At 45.0% G+C, this 9,164-nt stretch overlaps 1 pseudogene; it reads left to right on the forward strand.

Moving 5' to 3' along the window:
• The first annotated feature begins 4,167 nt into the window (after positions 1-4,167).
• Positions 4,168-8,951, forward strand: LOC106335051 (annotated as a pseudogene).
• The last annotated feature ends 213 nt before the right edge of the window (positions 8,952-9,164 follow it).

Consider the following 9,164-nt stretch of genomic DNA (forward strand, 5'->3'; position numbering starts at 1 on the left):
GTGGTTGTGGCTTCAGAAACTTCCTCAAATATAGTTGCGCTCAGATGCTGTAGCGCAGCTTTCTGTTTATCGCACAGCACCTCAAATGCCTCACGTGTACGTTTAGGAATGTTACCAAACTTGTTCCTATTCAGCCTGCGCAGGACCGGTTTTAGAAGTTTCAGCTTGCGATGAAACCGGTATAGAGCAGAAGTGGAGTGGAAGAGAGGCTCTGTTGATTCCCAAACCGTAGAGACTATATCTGCGAAATCAGGATGGTCAGCGAGGAAGTTGAAGAATTTAAAAGGCCTCTTGTTTCCAGGTGGTGGGTACTCCAGACGAATCCAACAACGAGTATGGTCTGAGACACCGGAAGCCTCAAAACTTATGTATGACTGGGAAAAACTATCCAGCCAGTGATCATTAACAAGAACCCGATCTAGTTTCTTTGCGAAGGGATTGTCTGACTGTTTATTTGTCCAGGTAAAAGTAGGTCCAATAGAAGCGAGATCACTGAGGTTGCAGAATGTTACAGCCAATTTAAAAGCCTGCATGCCCCGTTGAGTCGCGTTTGATATGGAACCCAGCGAGTGCTCCGAGGTTGCCAGATTCTCATTAAAGTCACCCATTACAATCCAAGGAACTCCCGTTGCAGCATAATGGCTTTTGATTTGTGCCAACTCACTCCAGAGGCGCTGCCTCTCCGCGGTGAAGTTGGAAGCATAAACACAAGAACATAGAAACTCTTCTCCAGTTTCTGAAGTAAACCATACAGTAATGCATTGAACACTTTTATACACTAGCGATACAGATACATTTTCATCCCAGAAGACCCATATCTTTCCGAGACGATGATGATCATAATTATTGAGAAAGTTCCAGTGAGGAAGAGCATAGTTTAGAATAGATATACTGTTGGCTTCTTGAACACGAGTTTCAACAAGACAACCAAAAGAAGGACGAGCAGTCTGAATCCAAGAACGAAGAGCCATATGTTTGCACTTTTTATTGAAGCCCCGGGTGTTCCACGCAAATATTGATATCATTACATCAGTGCCTCCGTGAGGAGGCTTGATTTTTTTGCTTGTTCTTGGCACCTTTGTTCTGATCCTTTTTTATCCTAACATTTATGTTTAGGTTACTTTTCTGAGATTTCTTCTTCTTACCAGACTTCTGTTTCTCCATATGTTTTTTCTTTTCAAGGACTGTCTAAGATTCAACCGAGCTTTCCTCATCAGAACTGTCTTCTTCAACCTCTCCCTCTTCCAACTCATTACTGAGCAGGTGATATCGAGATGGCGAGCCAGTAGGGGTTTCCACCTCAGAGCTCCTGATCGCTTTCCCATTATTCCGACGAGCCGAAGGTGACTTGTTCTGAGGGATTGTCAGCCAAGCTTACTTATCTACTTGTTCCACAATTTTCTCTGACGAAACCTGACCTGAGACAACCTCAGCTGCAGCGATCACAGGGCCAGACTGATTATCAGAGCTAGACTGATTATCAGGGCCCGACCTATTATCAGCGACCACAGGGCCAGACTGATTATCAACATCAGTACCTACTAAAGTTTCCTTCGTGAAGGACTCCTGTGGAGTAGTTTCATTAGAGTTAAACTTCGTCCCTTCCATCACAGGTTCCTCGATATCAATGGATTTTGATAACTCTCCATCTACCCCCGGGGTTTCCTCATGATCAACAGACTTCTCAGTAGTTTCTCTTGAGGTTAAGCTTCGCTCAACATCTCCAGCGTCCTTAATTTCCTTATTTTTGGAACAGTTTTTATCTGTGTGTCCCCACTTCTGGCAGCCCACACATCGTGGTGGTAGCCACGTGATATATGGTGTTTTTGACATCATTGTGTATATGCTTTCTAACTTGTTTTCGTTGTTTTATCGAGTTAGTCTAGTCTTTTTAGAGTCATTTCAGGTCTGGAGAAGATTGAAGAGCTTAAGGAATATGCATGAAGAAAAGAGCAAGGATTGGAGATTTCCCCTGAAGAACAATCCGCGGAGCAGTCTGGCGGTCGATCCTACCAGGAGCAGCCAGACGATTGTTCTCGATAATTATGGAAATTTGCATATCTTCCAAAGATTTTCCCTAGTTGCCGATTCCCCACTATGAAGTCTATGGGCGCCTCCATATAAAAGCGACCCCTATCTATCTTATTTCTTAACGCTAGTTTTTAGCAAAAAGACCTAGACCTATTCTTGGATATTGCTATTGTAAGGGAGACGGCTCCTCTTCTTGACAGAGAAGATCATCCTGAACCCCATTGTTTTACCTTTGATTTACATGTAGTATTATTCAGTTATTATGTCATGTTCATCTTGTGTTATGGCTGAGTAGTCGTCTAGCTTGTCTAGGATTCTAGGGTGTTAAACGCAAGGTTACACATAAATAAGCACTTATCGTTTCTTCGTTCATTCTAGTTCTTAATGCTAGTTCTAACCTGATCACTTATTGCTAGATCTTAAGTCCGATCACCCACTAACAGTGTAGTAGTCTACCTGATATCGAATGAATGAGCTGAACATCTCTAGCATGCGAAAGTAGATGCTAGAGTGTTCAGTGAACTTATCGGACTTGATCTCTAGTCCGATCACCCACTAACAGTGTAGTAGTCTACCTGATATCGAATGAATGAGCTGAACATCTCTAGCATGCGAAAGTAGATGCTAGAGTGTTCAGTGAACTTATCGGACTTGATCTCTATAGCTTGCGACCGATCCTTGAACCAAACGACAGTTTAGGCGTCAAGGTCGGACCGTGAAGGGAACAGCACCACGACAATGGGCTGTTCTACTAAGAATGATCCGTGTTCTAGATCGTGTCTTAACGAGCTTGAATAAATGTTTGGCTAAGTTTTAACACCCGATGAGAAACCCTACATCAGCTTATTCTCAATATCGAATCTAAACCTTTTAAAATCTTTTACTTTACTTGCAAGTCACTACTTAATTCAAAACCCATTTTAGTTTTAGCTAAGTTGAAAACGCATAATAATAAAGTGTAGACTGGTCCTCTGGATTGAATCTCAATTACTACAATTATCATTGTTAACTTGACAGTAAGAAAGGTTCAGTTTTAGTGTATCAAGTTTTGGCGCCGTTGCGACGGGGACAAGATATTTTACCTTTGTTTTTCAGTTTTATACTTAGTCTAAAGCATCTAACTTGTTTTTCTCTCTTTGTTATAGCTAATGATCCAGGTGCATGACCAGTAGACATACTCGGAGCAATGCACAAGAACCATTATTCACACTAAGTAACGAGGAGCTCACAAGATTAGAAAGACAGAACAGACAACAACCGCGGCCTACTAACAACACAATTGTTGATCACGGAGGCCAAGACGATCTCACTGCTGCAATGGCGCTCATGAAACAACAGATGCAGCAGATGACACAAACAATCAACGCCTAAGAAGCTGCTCGCCAAGCAGCAGCCGACCTCACTGCTCAGCAAGTCGAGCAACAAGGCGCCCCCATCGGAGAGCGGAACCTTCCGCGTAACTTCCCACCACTCGCTCCGCCATCAATCTGCCTCCCTGCACTAGACATGACTATGAAATCAAACCAGCTTTGATCAGCTTGGTGCAGAAGAAAACATTCAACGGTCTCGCAGCTGAAATCCCTTTGGACCACATTGAGAACTTCGAGAGAGTCTGCAATTTCTATCGCGCGAATGGAGTGCCACAAGATTACGTCAAGTGCACGTTGTTCCCATTCTCCTTGGAAGGGAAATCAGCTCGCTGGCTTGACTCGCTCCCAACCGGTACGCTCACTACATGGGAAGGAGTAAGAGCGGCATTCTTGAGCCACTTCTATACGAAGTCCAAAACCGCAGCTCTAAGGCATAAGATCTCAAATTTCAATCAAAAGACTGACGAACCTTTCTATGATGCTTGGGAACGTTACAAGGAATACCGAAGGGAGTGCCCTCACCATGGGTTTAAGAATTACTATATTCTGGAAGTGTTCTATGATGGAGTGAGCTATGAATTCCGCAACGCTCTGGATTCCTCGAACAATGGGGATTTCATGACACAAACAACACCAGGTGCATTCGCACTGATCGAAAATATGGCGTCCAGCTCCCTCAACAAGAACAAGGAACATGATCACTCCAAAAGCGTAAACAGCATAGACGACCTTGCGGCTAAGGTGGAAATCAGAGCCAGTGTTCATCATGGAAGAAGCCACACAAGAGAACAGTGCTTTAGATGTCACACCTGAAGCAGACAACACTGTGAACGATCAACAAGAGGTGAGCTACGTCAATGGACAAGGATGGCAGTACAAGAACTACCACTTGAACCCTAACGTTAGGAACAATCCTCCCCTATTTTCATATCCCAAGGCTGACAACCCGGTTGAAAACTCTCAGAACAGTCAAGGGCAGAACAACAGCTATCAGAAACCATATCAGGGAAGAGCATATGTCCTGAGCCAAGCGCAACATAACCAGTTCCAGAACCAGAAACAGCAAACTGCTCAACCTACCGCTCCTTCGCCAGCAACTGCTCCGCAAGACGAAATAAAAGGTCTAGTGACGATGATGCAGCAGCTGCTCCAAGGTCAGCAGATTCAAGGGAAAGCGTTGAATCAAGTCACCACGGACATCAACTCCAGGATGAACCACATGTTCAATGTCTTGAGTACCAAATATGATAACGTAACCAGCCATATGCGCCAGATGGATGTTCAGATCGCACAGGCAGCTGAGAGCGTCAAGATGCAGCAAGGTACTCTACCTGGAAAGACCGATAAAAATCCTAAGGAATGTAATGTTGTAGCACTAAGGAGTGGAAGAAACCTACCGGATGCAATTCCCAAGAAGTTGTCGGCAGCAGAAAAGGGTAAGCAGAAAGAGGGTGAGCAACCACGATCTGAAACACCTCCTTTATCTGACGAGGAACCGGAACAGTCTGCTGAGACTGATCCGACACCTGTCGCTCCACCAGTTGAGCCTGTTCCTCCACGCGAATACACCCCCAAGGTTCCGTATCCTGTTCCGGCAAAGACGTCTCGCAAGGATCGGGAGGAGACCAAGTGTAAAAAGATGCTGGAAGATCTGACTATCAAATTACCTCTTGTAGATGAGATACAGATGATACCTTCTATGCGCAGCTTGATGAAAGGGTTGATCTCTGGTAAAGTGACTGGAGATAGTGAGCTACTGATGGTTTCAAAAGAGTGCACTGCGGTACTTCAGAACAAGCCGATAAAGAAATTGGATGATCCATGCAAGTTTGTTCTCTCCATACAAATCAGGAGAACTGTATTTGCTTGTTCTCTATGCGATCTGGGTTCCAGCGTCAATCTCATGCCTTACTCCGTGGAAAAACGACTAGGCTTCACAAACTTCAAACCGACGAGAATTTTCCTGGTGTTCGCCGACAGATCAGTCAAGTCACCGGTGGGTATTCTGGAAGACCTTCCTGTCCGAGTGGGTAACACGTTTGTTCTGACAGATTTTGTGGTTCTGGAAGTTGAAGAAGAACCGAGAGATCCACTCATCCTGGGACGTCCCTTCTTGTGCACAGCTGGTGCGATCATTGATGTTCGGCAAGGGAGGATTGATCTTCACCTAGGAGACATTGCGATGAAGTTCGAAATGAACAAATTGCTGAAGAAACCGATGCTAGATGCGCAGACATACACCGTTGAGGATAACAACCTGGCGCTACTCCCTCAAGAAGGGATTATCGAGGAGATCCTAACCGATGATCCGGTCGAGCTAGCTCTGATTCGCTCTGCGGCGGAGCACAATGTCATGAGCGTGGACGCGGACGGCTACGAAAGATGCTTGACTCCGCCAAAATCATGGAGATACTTGTAACCTATCTAAGTCTGGGGGAGAAAGACGAGAGCAATCAGAGCGATACCTCTGGAGCAGTCGCTTCGAAGGGCGCTACTAAGCTGAGCACGCCACGCGACGATCCATGGAGCGAACTAAAAGCTCCAAAGATCGAGCTCAAATCACTCCCTACGGGGCTCATGTACGCGTTCTTAGGGCCAAATTCTACTTATCCTGTAATTGTGAATTATGAACTGAACAATGTAGAAACATCTAAACTCCTGTGTGAGCTGAGAAAATACCGTAAGGCGCTAGGTTATTCATTAGCTGACATTCATGGCATTTCACCTGATTTTTGCATGCATAGAATACACCTAGAAGATGAATCGATGATTTCTATAGAACATCAGAGGAGGTTAAATCCAAATCTAAAAGATGTTGTAAAGAAAGAGATAATGAAACTTTTAGAGGCTGGTGTGATTTATGCCATCTCTGATAGTAATTGGGTTAGCCATGTTCATGTAGTTCCTAAGAAAGGTGGAATAACTGTAATAACAAATGAGAAAAATGAACTGATCCCTACTCGAACAGTAACTGGACATCGCATGTGCATAGATTTTCGCAAATTGAATGCTGCGACTCGCAAGGATCACTTTCCATTACTTTTCATTGATCAGATGCTTGAACGATTAGCTAACCACCCATACTATTGCTTTTCAGATGGTTATTCGGGTTTCTTTCAGATCCCTATCCACCCGGATGATCAGGAGAAGACGATGTTCATGCCCATACGGCACGTTTGCATACAGGAGAATGACATTCGGCTTGTGCAATGCTCCTGTAACCTTTCAACGTTGCAAGATGTCTATTTTCACTGACCTGATTGAGGATATAATGGAGGTTTTCATGGACGATTTCAGTGTCTATGGAAGCTCTTTTTCTGTTTGTTTAAAAAACTAGTGCAGGGTACTGCAGTGCTGCGAGGAGAAGGATCTAGTGCTGAACTGGGAGAAGTGCCACTTCATGGTGGAGGATGAGATTGTTCTCGGGCACAAGATCTTTGAGAAGGGGATCGAGGTCGACAAGGCAAAGATTGAAGTCATGATGAGCCTGCAGCCACCAACATCAGTCAAGGGGATAAGGAGTTTCCTGGGGCACGCGGGTTATTACAGGATATTCATCAAGGATTTATCAATAATCGCGAGACCACTCACGAGACTGCTCTGCAAGGATACCAGATTCGAGTTTGACAGCGAATGTTTAACGGCATTCCACACGATCAAAGGAGCCTTGATCAGTGCCCCGGTCATTCAGCCTCCGGACTGGGATTTACCCTTCGAGATCCTGACAGATGCTAGCGATTTTGCGGTAGGAGCAGTGTTGGGACAGAGAAAGGATAAGAAACTGCATGTGATCTACTACGCGAGCAGGACCATGGATGAAGCACAATGCCGATATGCGCAAACGGAGAAGGAGCTTCTGGCCATAGTCTACGCCTTCAAGAAATTTAGGTCCTACCTAGTAGGATCTAAGGTGATAGTGCACAAAGATCATGCGGCTCTGAAGTACTTGCTGACGAAGAAAGATGCCAAACCATGCCAGCTCCGATGGATCCTCTTACTCCAGGAATTCGACCTTGAGATCAAAGACAAAAAAGGGATTGAGAATGGAGTCGCCGACCATTTGCCTAGAATGAAGATCGACGATGAGACTGTTCTTGATGATAGTCTACCTGAAGAACAAGTCTACTCGATTGGTCTGTATGCCGAGAACAGCCCAGATACTCACACCACAGACTGTTCCGCTGATTGTTCCGCGGTGAACTTTTCTGATTGTTATGTGGACTGTTCCTCCAACCAGGAACACTTCGTTGCAACCATAAAAAAAGGTACTCCCACCTACCGTGGTTCGCTGAGATAGCCAATTTCTTAGCAGCAGAAAAAGAACCGGTTGAGTTTACTGGGAATGAGATGCGAAAATTTCTAAGGGATGCAAAACTCTACTTTTGGGATAAACCGTTCCTGTATCGACACTGCAAGGATGTAGTGTTCCGACGCTGTGTTCCGGAAACTGAAATCCTGGAAATCTTGTTTCATTACCATGGTTCTTCTTATGCTGGTCACTTTGCAGCATTCAAAACCGTCTCCAAGATCTTGCAAGCTGGTTTCTAGTGGCCAACAATGTTCCGAGATGCACAAGCTTTCATCTCCAAGTGCAGTTCATGCCAAAGACAAGGGAACATTAGCAAGCAGAACGAGATGCCCCAGAACTTCATACTCGAGATCAAAGTGTTCGATTTTTGGGGCATCGACTTCATGGGACCATTCCCACCATCGTGCAAGAACGAGTACATTCTAGTGGCAGTGGATTAGGTTTCCAAGTGGGTAGAGGCAATCGCCAGTCCTACTAATGATGCGCGGGTTGTAACCAAAATGTTTAAAACCATCATTTTTCCCCGATTTGGAGTACCTCGAGTGGTCATAAGCGACGAAGGCACACAATTCATCAACAAGGTTTTCCAAGGGCTCTTGAAGAAAAACGGTGCAAAGCACAAAGTTGCTACAGGATATCACCACCAAACAAGTGGCCAAGTGGAAGTGTCTAATAGGGAGATCAAGAGCATCCTGCAGAAAATGGTCGGAGCTAAACGCAAGGACTGGTCTTTAAAGTTGGATGATGCACTATGGGCCTACAGAACTGCCTACAAAACGCCATTAGGGACCACTCCATATCATCTGGTCTATGGGAAGGCCTGTCACCTCCCTGTGGAACTCGAGTACAAGGCGGCATGGGCTGTCAAACTACTCAACTTTGATATCAAATCAGCCAGGAAAAGGCGTTCCATACAGATTCACGAACTTGAAGAGATCAGGCACCTGGCTTATGGAAGCACGAAGATCTACAAGGAAAAGACCAAATCCTATCATGATAAGCGGATCATCTGCAGAAACTTCGAACGAAATGATCGAGTTTTGCTTTTCAACTCCAGGCTGAAGCTCTTCCCTGAAAAGTTGAAATCTAGGTGGTCCGGACCTTTCACTGTCAAGGAGGTCAGACCGTATGGAGCCGTGGTGCTACTGGATCCGAATGGAGGGGAATTCGTCGTAAATGGTCAGCGTCTTAAGCCATACATGGCTGATACGACAATCGCAGCAGGGAAGAAATCCCCTTAGGCGATCCATCCCCAGCTCAATAGGCTGATCAAAGTCAAGCTAGTGACTTAAATCGAGCGCTTGGTGGGAGGCAACCCACTGGTAAGTGTAAATATGTTTTTCCTTTCGTAATTTGTTCCATTTTGTTTTTATTTCTGTTATAGGAAGAAAAAAAATCGAAGACCCCCCGGAGGAACAATCCACGGACTGCTCTCGCTGGAGGAATAGTCAACG

The sequence above is a fragment of the Brassica oleracea genome, chromosome C1 (assembly GCF_000695525.1).
Source record: "Brassica oleracea var. oleracea cultivar TO1000 chromosome C1, BOL, whole genome shotgun sequence".
Lineage (NCBI taxonomy): Eukaryota > Viridiplantae > Streptophyta > Magnoliopsida > Brassicales > Brassicaceae > Brassica > Brassica oleracea.